This window comes from Myotis myotis, unplaced genomic scaffold (assembly GCF_014108235.1).
Source record: "Myotis myotis isolate mMyoMyo1 unplaced genomic scaffold, mMyoMyo1.p scaffold_m19_p_5, whole genome shotgun sequence".
In the NCBI taxonomy this organism is placed as follows: domain Eukaryota; kingdom Metazoa; phylum Chordata; class Mammalia; order Chiroptera; family Vespertilionidae; genus Myotis; species Myotis myotis.
Genome location: NW_023416357.1, coordinates 72,542,138 through 72,555,960, shown reverse-complemented (window position 1 = coordinate 72,555,960; position 13,823 = coordinate 72,542,138). Strand labels below are relative to the sequence as shown.

General features: G+C 36.4%; 1 protein-coding gene across 5 annotated transcripts in view; it reads right to left on the bottom strand.

Annotated features, from left to right (window-relative positions):
* The window catches only part of PRR16 (proline rich 16), a 233,090-nt gene that overhangs the window by 72,813 nt on the left and 146,454 nt on the right, over positions 1-13,823 (bottom strand). Inside the window, exon 1 of one of the 5 annotated variants that reach the window (XM_036310358.1) lies at positions 4,001-4,074. The exons of the other annotated variants lie outside the window; for them this stretch is intronic. The gene's annotated coding sequence lies outside the window, so the exon portion shown is untranslated. Of the gene's footprint in view, positions 1-4,000; positions 4,075-13,823 lie in introns of those variants that run through there. 5 annotated transcript variants of the gene reach the window in all.

The window sequence follows — 13,823 nt, the reverse complement described above, 5'->3', positions numbered from 1 at the left end:
ATATAACACACTATTTATGCATACGTTTTATCCCTAACTCTGCTATACCCACCGAAGATAAAATCCTGATGCAGAAACAGTCCTGATTTTTAGAAACAAGAGGAGATTTTGCTTAGCAGATAGAAATCTACGGGAGAACATTAATCTCATGCTAAAAATGAGAAAAAGCCAGACAATCTTCAAAATCATAACTTTACTAGGCCATCAGAGAACTGGGATCACAAAATAACGGAATGAACAGAACTGCAAGGAGTTTCAAGCTCCCTTAGGATAGATAGGGCACAAAGATTGTCCCACCTTTGGCAAATCACAGGAAAAGAGGCAGCCTCCACCAAAGTGAGTAAAAAAACCCAGCTATGTTAAAGAGTGATTAAAGGCAGAGCATGTGCTGTCATGTCAGACAAGGCAACTTGTTCTCACTCATGTCCCTTTTTCATGTGCCTCTCACCTGGGAGACTGAGGGCAGGGGAAGACACTGGAAAGAGTCCCTCCTAGGTAAACAGACTCAAAACCCCACCCATATCCCAGACCCCTTCTTTACAAAACTAAAGCTTTAAGAAGTAGAGAAATGACAAAACAAAACAAAAAACAACCCTCTAACCCAGCCGTGGGCAAACTACGGCCCATTTGAAATGAATAAAACTAAAAAAAAAAAAAAAGACCGTACCCTTTTATGTAATGATGTCTACTTTGAATTTATATTAGTTCACACAAACACTCCATCCATGCTTTTGTTCCGGCCCTCCGGTCCAGTTTAAGAACCCATTGTGGCTCTTGAGTCAAAAAGTTTGCCCACCCCTGCACCTCTAAGACACAGACAATGAAATCCTTCCTCTAGGACAGGGTAGGGGAAGGGGCCAGAAAATTCTTTTGGACACAGAATTCACAGATGCCTGTTATCACTTGGGGAGAGACCCAAGTCACAACCACCACTCAAAAGCTGTCACAGACACAGGCAGAGGCAGGGAATCAAATAAGTTTGTCAGAACCATCAGACCATGATATAGGCCAGTGATGGCGAACCTTTTGAACTCGGCGTGTCAGCATTTTGAAAAACCCTAACTTAACTCCGGTGCCGTGTCACATATAGAATTTTTTTGATATTTGCAACCATAGTAAAACAAAGACATATTTTTTATATTTATTTTATATACTTAAATGCCATTTAACAAAGAAAAATCAACCAAAAAAATGAGTTTGCGTGTCACCTCTGACACGCGTGTCAGAGGTTCGCCATCACTGATATAGGCCCTACCCCAAGTAAAGGAGAGTAATTCTGAAGACAGGATAACTGGGTGGAAGCATGTTAGATAGTTTTAAGGAAAGATTTCCTAAGGGCATTGGGGAGTCATGGAGTTAAAGCTGCCCATCAAAGGAATCTAGCATCTCCCATGACAGGCTTGCCTTAGGGTCTCTGTCCTGTTCAGTCACTGCCTGGGGGCAGCTTGTGTGAGGATGACCTTGACTCAAATGCTGGACTTCTGAGAACGGCAGCTGGGCCCTCAGTCATTCCCACTCCTCATAGTCAAGGATCTTGGAGGCCATTCTCATGACTATACTATTACGCATACTAGTATATGAAAATGGACAAGTTGTGAATTACATGACAAATAATTTATTTTTGTACAATTCATATATTTGTATCTGTAGGTTTTTTTTTTTCCTTTTCTCTTAATCAGGCCCAGTTTGTTCAACTGTGAAGTTGGCTCTTTGACACATGGTGGCAGGATTGGGCTCAAAATGAAAACATCACAACCAACTAAAAATTAGGGACAATATAGAGATTTTACTTCTTCTTCTTGTCTGGTTCGTGCTAATATCACCCGAGCTCATCCTTCTATTTTAACCCTTCAATATATCTTAAATCCATTCACTTGTATTTTCATTTCTTTGATCCTAGTCTGAGGCACCATTACTTACCATCCAGGCCACTCAGAGTCACCTTGCTTCCTCTTTCATTTCTCTAGCCTCAGTGATCTTTTAAAAATAGAAGTGTGTGCTCTTGCCAACCTCCTGCTTAGAATCTTTCATGCCTGTTCACTTCTCCTATGATAAAGATCAATTCTTAACATGATCTCCAAGGTCCTATATATTCTTACTCAGTGCTGTGCTGGTGTTTAACAACGGATCTTAAGGGTGCAAGGGGATCCTGATTTGAACAGTTTGCCAGTTTTCAGAGTGTAAACATTCATGAGGGTCAATTTCATCGACTGTGAGGTTGGAAAGAAATGTTCAGTAACACATCGTTGCGAAGTGTTTCCACCATGCCAACAGAATAGATATAAATAAGCTCAGGAGTACAAATAATAGTAAAATGTAGCGAAATCATTATAAATGATTAAGAATATTTAGAAATAGTGTGGTGAAGGTCTGCGGAGGGGGTGGGAGTGTGGAGGAAGGGGTCAATGGGGGACAACTGTAATACTTTCAACAATAGAGATAAATTTAGAAAAGCATAATCTGAAAACCTTTATTTTTAATGTAATTTATTTAACAAGTTTATATACCTACCTTTGTTTTCAATAATGATCATTTAATAGATGGCTCACAAAATTTCTAAAAATATAACAACTAGGCCTATTTAGCCCAAATAAGCCAGCAACGTCTCTGTCTTTCACTCCTAAATAACTCCATATCCTTAACTCTGATAAGTTTCCCTTTTCCTTTCTATTCTCTAACCTCTCTGGTCTTCTTTTAGACCAGTGGTTCTCAACCTTCCGAATGCCGCGACCCTTTAATATAGTTCCTCATGTTGTGGTGACCCCCAACCATAAAATTATTTTCGTTGCTACTTCATAACTGTAATTTTGCTACTGTTATGAATCATAATGTAAATATCTGATATGCAGGATGTATTTTCATTGTTACAAATTGAACATAATTAAAGCATAGTGATTAATCACAAAACAATATGTAATTATATATGTGTTTTCTGATGGTCTTAGGCGACCCCTGTGAAAGGGTCGTTCGACCCCCAAAGGGGTCTCGACCCACAGGTTGAGAACCGCTGTTTTAGACTCTCATAGTTGCCAGGCTGCTTCCTGCCACAGGACATTTGCAAATACTATTTTTTCTTCTGAAATGTTGACCTCTCCTCTTTGTCTTATTAACTGCTACTCATTTTAAAAATCTTAGCTCAGTAGTCACTCATGAAGTAAACCTCCATCCTACTGAAATTTCCCTTATGGGTCAAGTTAATTTATTAAATATTCACAGGGAATCATATTTGATTCTAACAATTCACATATTTTTTTATTGTAAGTTCATAGTAGTATGAGTATTGGAATAATGTTTCCTCTCTAGACTATAATCTCAGTGAGATTAGGGGCTTTGTTTATTTTTACTATGGCATCCTAAAGGCCTAATGTAATGAATGGCACTCAACTGGGGTTCAACAAATACTTAAGTAAATGCCTGGAGAGTTATTCTCCTTTTTTTTTTTTAAACCTCACCGAGGACATGCTTGGTAGAAGAAGGGAGGGAAGGAAGGAAGGAGAGAAAGAGAGAGGGAGAAACACATGCCCCAACCGGGGACTGAACCCTCAACCTGGGTATGTGGCCCAACCAGGAATTGAACCGCCAACTCTTAGGTACACAGAATAACAATCAACCAACTGAGCTACTCTGGCTGGGTGAGGGTTATTTATTTAATTCAAGTATGAGCAAAACAAATTCTTACCTTTTTTTAATTTTTGAAGGTGTTGTTACTTTTAAAAAGTGCTCAATTATTCCATAATTTAAAAAGGGGTGTGTGTGGGGGGGAAGGGGGTTTAGCCATAAAGTATTCACACACTCTAGCTCTAGCCTAGAGAGCATAGAAATTAAAGTGGGAGGCCACTTAAAGAACGTGGGAGAGTCTTGGCTCATGGGTGCTGTGTACTATTTAATTTAGAGAGGTTATCTACCCGAAGCCTTTATTGTATTAAATGTCTGCAGCTAAGGAGAGATAGCTGGTCTGCTATGGGGGGACTGAAGCTGATGTTTGGAGATGAGTACGTACTGCTTTGGGTCCCTGCTGGTTTCATAGTTCCTGGATAATTTGGGTCTCAGCATTGTTATTTCCTGAGTGCCTACAGAATGCCAACAGAATAAAAAACAAATGAGTACCAACCCCATAGAGCAAGAAATCTAGTCAGAGAGCCTGATATGCATTCATTAGACACTCACGTAACTGTACTACTAAAAGTGCAACTGGCCCAAGTGCTCCCAAGGAAAAATAGCAGATATTAAAAGAGGAGCATAGAAAGGCCCCATCAAAAAAGCTGGTGAAGCTCTCCTTGGGGATGAGTTGCCGTTAGAAGGCAGAAGAGAAGTTATTTTAGCAGTCCACTCAGGACAGAGCCTGTTAAAGGTCCTTCAAAGAAGGCTCTTGGCTGAAGAGCCCGGGGAGAATGAGGTTAGAGAGTCAGGCTGTAGCGTGGCTGTGAGAGTCCTTGTTATTTTGTGATTAAAGTACCACATATTTTAAAAAATAGTTTCAGAAGCGAGAGAAGCAGCATTCAAAGAGACTATGAAGTGGTATTTTTCAAAATTGAAGCATCATTTAATTAGCGAACACAAAAATATAAACAAACCCACACCCAGACATATGATAGTGAAAATATAAAATACTGAGAGTAATGATAAAAGTTTTACAACAATAAAAAAGAACACTAAATATTTACACAGTAACAAAAATTAGGCTGACAGGTTTTCACACAAGCAATAGAAGCCTGAAGAAAATTTAGAAATGTGTTTCATAGTGAAAAAAAAGTAATTGCAATCATAATAGAATTTAACTCTTCTATAAATGTGCAAGTGAAATAGACATTGGTAGACAATAAAGACAAAGATAGTATACCTCTTATAGCTCAGTCTTGAAAATACTGATAAGTGACAAGAAAAGTGTAAAAAGCCAGAAGAAGGAACTGAAATACAAGAATAATAGGCGGGTGAACAAAGAAATTGTTAAGTAAATCAAAATATACACAGATTAGAAGACAATAATACACTAATGACTAATTTGAAAGAGGGTTAGAAAAATGTGAAACTAAAAGAGTAGGAAATTACAGGTCAGATTGGAGAACAGTCAGAATTGAAGCATTTTTGTTGTGTGCGCAAGAAATCAGTTTGTACCTGGCAGTGATTAACTTTAGGCTTTGCGCACGTGAAAAATTTCAGGACAACTACAGAAATAGCAGACAAATGTAAAAATTCCAAAATAATATACAGATTAAAGAGTAAAAAAACTTGGCAAATCTAAAAAAGACAGATAATAGAGGAAAAAAGGATAGCAAATAGAAAAAGATTGCACAAGATAGAAAAAATAACTTCAAATATATTAGTAATCATAATAAGAATAGATTAAAACAATTTATTAAAAAAGGGAGACAGAAGTATTGAATTTAGTGATAAAATCAGATATAGCAAACAAGCAACCAAATGAAATCTGATGCAGCTATATTAATATTTAACAAAAAAAAACCCTCAACCTAAATCTTTCTTAATCAAAACAGTTTATATCAATACTGATTTAGGAGAAACAATGAGTGAAACAAAATCAAGAGCTCATGTGTATACAAACACACACATGCACACATACACACAGAAAAAAGGGTTTATAAAGAAGGAATATCCCTAAGATGAACATCAAATTTTTTATCACCATGAAAATACACTCTATCTTAGTAATCAGGGTGGTACAAACTAAAGAAAAATGAGATAACATTTCATACTCAAAAAAAATATGTCTGTTAATTCCAATTGTTGGAGATGATGTGGATAAATGTAAACTTTGAACATTACCAGGGCAAATGTAAATTCAGTCAGTTGAGAAATTTTTTTGACAATATCCAATAATTTGGATAAGGTACACACCCTATGGTATAGATCTTCTGGAACAGATCCTGGACTATTCTAAAGAAACTCTACCATATGAGCAAGCATTGAGCCATTATCAACAAGACAAGCAATAACAAGTGTTGGAGAGTTTGTAGAATAAAGGGAACCCTCGTTCACTGTTGGTGGGAATGTAGACTGGCACAACCACTATGGAAAGCAGTCTGGTGATTCCTCAAAAAACTAAGAATATAACTACCATACAACCCAGAAGTCCCTCTCCTGGGTATAGGCCAAAAACCTTGAAATCATGTATTTGCAAAGATATGTGCATCTCTATGTTCATTGAAGCATTATTCACAGTGGCCAAGACATGGAAACAACCAAAGTGTCCTGTGATAGAGGACTGGACAAAGATGTGGCACATACATACAATGGAATACTTCTCAGCCATAAGAAAGGATGAAATAGAGCCATTTGCAACAACATGGATGGACCCTGAGAATATTATACCTAGTGAAATAAGTCACTCAGAAAAAGCTAAGAACCATACGATTTCACTCACGTGTGGGATATAAAACTGAAACGCGTGAACAGATGTACAAGCATTGAGAAAGCACAAGGATATTCCTTGCATGTGTTGGTTTATTTTGCCATAGCAAAGAATTAGAAACAATCTAAAAATCTATTAGTGAGTGGTTGAGAAAGTAAATGTAAAGTAGTTCTAATGAAGTAACTTGAGCCATAGGTATCATCAGGGATAAATCTCAAAAACCTGATGCTGAATAAAAAAGTTAAAAAACATATTCAGTATGTATATTGTTCATATATAGAGGCACAACTAGTTTAGTTTATACAATGTGAAAATAAATAATGCACATAAATTTTAGGCAAGAAGGAAGAGGAATGGATGCTGGGAAGCATCAGCTATACAGCTGAAATATTTCATTTCTTTTATAACTTGATATAAAGTGTTGATGTTTGTTAAGTCTGGATTCTATTTGTTACATTAATTTATTTATTTTCTGTCATGTGTGAAATATTTTAAATTGTAAAATGAAATAAATGTTTAATATGTGTTAAAGTTAGAAAGAAAAATAAAAGAAGTGATTCTTACAGCTGCCATGTGGAGAACATACTGAAGGGTGCTGCAGTTTATTTAATCAAGTTAGACCCTAATTGCAGCTAAGTGAGAGATGAATAAATTAACCACACAAGAAATATACTGTATACTTATTATTACCCTTCTATGTTTTGCTTAAACTATTTCCAAGTATCATATTGCAAAAAAAGGAATCATAACCACAGGCATGATGAAATTAAAGTAAAAACAAAATGAAAGTAGGACTAGAGGGGCAGATTGCAGATATTTGGAGGTGAGAAGACAGCATGACATCAATCATAAGTTTAAGAACATACACTTTTAAAAATATCATGTGTAAAGGAGAAATTTATATCTCGAACTTGAAATTCAGTTATCTGTCCAAGTAATTGTGACTACCCAGGTCTTTGGAGGACTTTGCTAATGGGAGTGAAACAGAGAGATTTAAATAAAATAAATGTGTTGTGTTTGATGATTTCGGGAGGTTTCTCTTAGCCTCACATACAAGAAAGCTTTGGTCAGATTGTGGAACAAATGAAAATAATGATAAGTGTGATTTAGGAATCAAATGAGCTCAAGGTTGTCACATCTGGGAGAATATCCCTAAATCCTATATAATAAAAACTTAATATGCTGAGTGTCTGGTTGACCAGTCAGCCATTCAACCAATCAAAGCGTAATATGCTAATGATATGCTAAGGCCGCTCAACCACTCACTATAATGTGCACTGACCACCCGGGGGCAGACACTCCGAATGGTAGGTTAGCTTGCTACTGGGGTCTGGCAGATTGGGACTGAGCGTGACGGGCTGGACATGCCCTGGAGCCTTCCCGTAGCCCCACCCCAGTTGGCCAACCTCCCATGTCTCTCCTTGGCCCTGGTGGGGTCCCTCAGCCTGGCCTGCACCCTCTCGCAATCCAGGACCCCTTGGGGGATGTCAGAGAGCTGGTTTTGGCCCGATCCTGCAGGCCAGGCCGAGGGACCCCACTGGTGCACAAATTCGTGCACCAGGCCTCTAGTATTTTCATAAAAGTGAAGCAGATTTGAAAGAAATTAAGTGATCTTATGAATTGAATTATTTGTGGGAATACAAATTTCAATTTATATTATTGTTATAAATATTAAACTACAAAGATTAAACATAAAACCACTGTAGTGTTATCATCAGAGTAGAATTCAAGGTAGTCAAATCTACTTTAAATTAGAAAAAATTAGGAGCTCCTTTTCCTATGCTCTCACTGGGTTTTGTCCTTTTATTATTATAATTGCCTTAATATATTAGAACTGCCTATTTATGTGTGCTTTCCCTCAGAGCATGTAAGCATGTATTTCCACCTTTGTGTCTCCGGCAGAGAGCATAGTGATTGCACATGATAGATATTCAATAAGCATGCGCAGAGTGAAGGAACTGGGTAATTGTAGAGTCTTGAAAAAAAGTCTCTTGTTCTACTTCCATTCCTCCCCAGAATAATCAGCTTAGGTGGGACTGTCAAAGTCTTCAACCCCACCAATTCCACTTGGTCCAGAAGCACAGTAGAATGGATTAGATAGTGGAAATGGAAGGCAGAAATGGAGTTGGTGAGATGGTGAACTCTCTTCCTATGTCATCTGACTCTTAAATCCTATCTCCACAGCTTGGCAATAAGAGAACTTCCATTCATGCTCCAAATTAAGATAGTTTAAGTGTATATTTATCTTTAAATATTAACTATATGGCTCCAGAGAAACCTTGCTTATCTTGCTTAATTAAGTATAACATAATATATATGGTATATTTGAAAAAAGAAAACCCTCTTTCAACTTCAGTGAATCTTTCTCTCGGGCCTCCTCAGTAATAATTCACCACCGATTTTCACTTACAAACTTAATTAAATGAAAGGGAGAATTTAACTCCAGCTTAAATCTGTACAAAGAAATTTATGAATTCTTCTAAGATCTTGAATATTGATTTATGAAAACAAACACATTTTTTTAATTTGTGGCAAGAGCAGCAAAACACTGGAAAGAGAAATGAATGGAAGTGAAGAGAAAGAGAGGGATAAAACACGCCTCATCATACCTATTAGACCATGCTCAGTGGCTGAACACAAATGCAGGTGGACCCAAAAGGTTTGCCCAACAGAAACATACAGGATAGCAACTGGCAGATCAGTCAGACCCCTCCTGAGAGAGAAGCAGCAGGAAGTAGTGAAGTCACTTGTGGCTATTCCAACAGGGGGACAAGAAGGCAATGTCCCTCATATTCATAATCCACGTACTTCATTTTCATTTTTTAACATTATATCAAATTGTAAAAATCTATATTTATCCATGCACCTGTATACCTATCTATCCATCTGTTTATATCTATGCCACTGATATAGTGAAAGGATTCAAGTGAGTAGTTCACCAGATAGCTCACGGCTTTTGTGTTCCAATACTATATCACAGTATTTGTTACATACTGCATGGAATTAATATGTATGAGTAACTCCTGTAATTATGTTGTGAATGGTAGAATAACACTGAATTATACTTATGTTAAAAACAGTTTAATAAGTGGAAGCATTTAAATTATTCCAGAATTTGGTTAGCTCTGCTTTGGCAATTAGTTTTTTTTTTAATCTATAAGTATAAAAGGACCAATATGTATTAACAGATCAATAATAAAGATGTCATTGTTAGTGAACTTTATAGTAACTCTAATGTATTGAGAGAGGTTTGAGAATGTAGTGAGGTATAAAATAATGCACAAATATAAAAAAGAAGACAAAATAAGAAAACTATTTGAAATATAAAATATAAATACTAAATTTAAAAAGAGTAAAAGAAAGCATAAAATATAAAATCTTAAAAATAGTTCCAATCATTAATTTGAAGAATTAAAGGAAAATTCAAGAAAAAGTTAAAAGTTATAAAGAGCAGGAAAATCAATTCTGGAGCTTTAATGACTATATAAGGGGTTACAGAAAAAGAAAATAATAATGTGGGATGGCAAATTAAAGAAATAATAAAAGAAAAATTCCATAGCTTCAGACAGAAAGAGCCAATTGAGTACTAATCTGGATGAATGAAAAAGAAAACAAAAGCACCCTAACCGGTTTGGCTCAGTGGATAGGCCTGCAGACTGAAGGGTCCCAGGTTCCATTCCAGTCAAGGGCATGTACCTTGGTTGCGGGCACATCCCCAGTAGGGAGTGTGCAGGAGGAAGCTGATGGATGTTTCTCTATCCCTCTCCCTTCCTCTCTGTAAAAAATCAATAATATATATATATTTTTAAAGAAAACAAAACAATCACGTACCAAGCAAACATGGGACACCCGGAAAGAAATGGAAATCAAATAATCATCATAGTTTCTTCAGGATGAAAGATGATGAAAGATATTTTAACAGTAACTTCAAAGTTCTGGTGCAAAATGATTTCAGCCACTATTTTCTCTACTTGGCTAAATGAACAACCAATTGTAATGAAAAAGTATAATATTTTTAGATGTTAATGAAAAGACTTCCTTTCCTTCTGGTCTTCAAAAGTTAAGAATATACTGTAGTGTAGATTTTAATAAAATCCAAGAAAGGAGGAACACACAGGGTCCAAGAAATATTATGACTAACACAGATGTCTGAAAACAAAGAAAATAATTTAAGGATAACAACTATACAACAGTCCTTAAAAAGCAATTATTCTGAACCAAAACAGGAAATTAGAGGCTCCGAGAAAAAATAATAATACACTGTAGTCAACAGGTCTTATAACTGAAAAGTTGTCACACATTAGTGATATGAAGAAGTGAACTATTGCAGGTGGATGATGACAATAACGGTGTGCAAGAAAAGGATCCATTTGAATCTTGAATTTCCTTCAGAGAGGTTCAAGTTTAGGAACACAGGCTTACTAATAAACTTACTTCTTTATATATTCATTAAACATTGTTTCATTGCACTTGCACTACTGAGATACTGATTATTAATGTCTCTTTTCAACATATGGGCAAAATAAAAAAAGACTTACTCTTCATCTTCCATAAGGTAAGTCAAATAATATGGATTGAAGTTTTGTGTTTTTTTAAAAGTGCTTGAGCATATTATTTAGATAGCTAACTATCTAGAAAACAAAGACAAATAAAAGGGGTTTCTCTTGGGCCGAAACCGGTTTGGCTCAGTGGATAGAGCGTCAGCCTGCGGACTGAAAGTTCCCAGGTTCGATCCCGGTCAAGGGCATGTACCTACCTGGGTTGCACTTCCCCAGTGGGGGATGTGCAGGAGGCAGCTGATCGATGTTTCTCTCTCATCAATGTTTCTAACTCTCTATCTCTCTCTCTTCCTCTCTGTAAAAAATCAATAAAATATATTTTTAAAAAAAGGGGGTTTCTCTTGGGAACAGGCCTAGAAGTAGGATGGAGATGATAAAGACAGTGGGTTTTACTTATACATTCATATGCAGAATTTGATTTGGAGATTGGGAAGCATGTGCATGTATTAGCCTGATAATAGTTCAAATCATATGCAAGAAAATCAAAGAAAAAGGATGAACTAGACACAATTCTCTTCCATGTAAACTGATGATTACTATACAGTGTGATATGTGCAGTGGTAAAGGATGGGCAAGTATGGTAAAAGAGATTGGTAAAGGAGAGCAGCAAAATGGGCTCCTTCCAAGGAGGTCAGTTGGTAGCATTTGACAATGATAACTTCAAACCAGGTAATACCTGACAGATGTCTTGAATGATAAAATAAAATTTAAAATTTAAAGGAAAATGTATTTCTTGGCAGAAGCCATAGCATGTGCAGTGGTATTAAAGAATAAGGTGGTTCAGGAATCCTATATAATAAAAGGCTAATATGCAAATCAACCAAACTGCAGAATGACCAGTCGCTATGACGTGCACTGACCACCAGGGGGCAGATGCTCAATGCAGGAGCTTCACCCTGGGGGTCAGTGTGTTGCTCAGCCAGAAGCTGGGCTCATGGCTGGCGAGCATAGTGGTGGTCCTCTCCCACCTCTGCAGCAGTCAGACATTTCCTGAGGGCTTCCGGGCTGCGAGAGGGCACAGGCCAGGCTGAGGGACTCCCCATGTGCACAAAGATTGTGCACTGGGCCTCTAGTAAGAGATAAGTGTGAAAAGGCAGATAAAGGCCAGGCTGTGGGGGCACTGTAAGCCATGTTAAAAAGTTTAGATACCTTAAACTATAATTTTAAAGATAAGTCCCAAAAAGGTTCAAATTTGTGACACTGTCATAAGACTACAGATGGACACACATGTTTTAGTAGGTTCATTTCTTCTTAAGTCTACTTATTCATAGCCATAGCATGGACAGTATATAGATAGCACAGCTCTAAATATAAAATTCAACTATGGATATGATTTGTCAAAATGTTATTGGACCCCAGCAGCCTTGGAAAATTACACAAGTTTCTACAGTTTTATGTTACTTGAAATACTAAATGTTCTAAACATTTTAAATCGACAATTTTCTAAACTAAGATGTTAAATTTTCTTAAACTCTTAACACAATGCCATAACATTGCCTCATAGGCCTGTAAGCATTTTTGAAGGAAGCAAAAATTCTTCAAATTATTATACACAATTTCTATTTATCACATATCCATATGCTTATTGTTTAGAACAAAGAAACAAAGCAATTAAGTACTAAGGGGAAAAGTGCTATAAAGCACAGTTTCACTTCATATAGTTAAAATGTACTAAACATAATGATTGCTTCATCTAAGTCCCACATTTACTTGTCTATCAAGTTTCAGTGAGTGAGGTATTTGCTACTTCTCTTTACCCTGTGAGAATCATTACCCATAGATTCTAATGGTGGAAATAGCAAAGCTCACTTTAATTTGTTTTCATAAGGTATCTCGTTATTTTAAAAGGAAACATGCTTCTACTGAGGCTGCCTATAAAGTATGGAAAAGGAAACATCCCTCATCATAATTTGCTTTACCAGCTGAATAGATGTAAAAGGCTCATCTACTTGCCTTTTGTGAGTCTACACTTCAAAATGATTCCATTATGTTCATGATGTTCAGGAGGAAGCTGTAACTCATGATCACGGAACTGTAAACTTTGACACAAGCTTATAGCTCACAATCTCTGGATCTTTTTGCATTTGTAAAAGTACAAATGACATAAACCTCAGGTTATGTAGTATATTCCCTATTGATGTTTAACTCGCTCAACAAAAATATTCTATGCGCATCATGAGTAAGCATGCGACAATAAAACTCCTCTCCATCCAGTTCACTCTTTCTCCCATTTAATCCAGTCTCTGCATTACAGTCAGACCGAGCTTTCTTTCAATGTATACATACTTTTATATGTAAAACATATATATGATTAAACCTGAAGTGTGGTAAGGTCACAATGCTCCTAGGATCTGGGACCTGCTTTCACACTAGAAGGCTCTTGAGCCACTCGTACTTATCGCTTACAGTTTGGTGCAAGTTTATAAACTTTTGAGGGGATGAATTTGGGCTATAAATAAGCTATGTTCATGGAATTTCTAATTTATTTCTGTCTTTAAATGTATACATTAACACACATATCTTAAAAGTATAAGATACTTTCACTAATAACTGTTGAAGGACATTAAAATCATATAGTAAAATAAACTTGCAAGATTATAAAGCATTATTTATTAATATCACTAAAGAAATATTGATATATATATTAAAATGACACTGACATATGTCTCTACTTTGTACATCTCAGATACTGAGCTAAATGATTAATGAATAATGTAAAGGAAGAAGAATTTAGTGTATTAGACTATTGTTATCTTAGAATTTATGAAGAATATTAAATTACCTGCCAAAAAATATCAGAAAAACTCTATTGCTCTTTTCCTTGGTATCTCAGGCACATAATTATAATCTATACTGATAACAGCGTAATATGCTAATTAGACTGGATGTCCTTC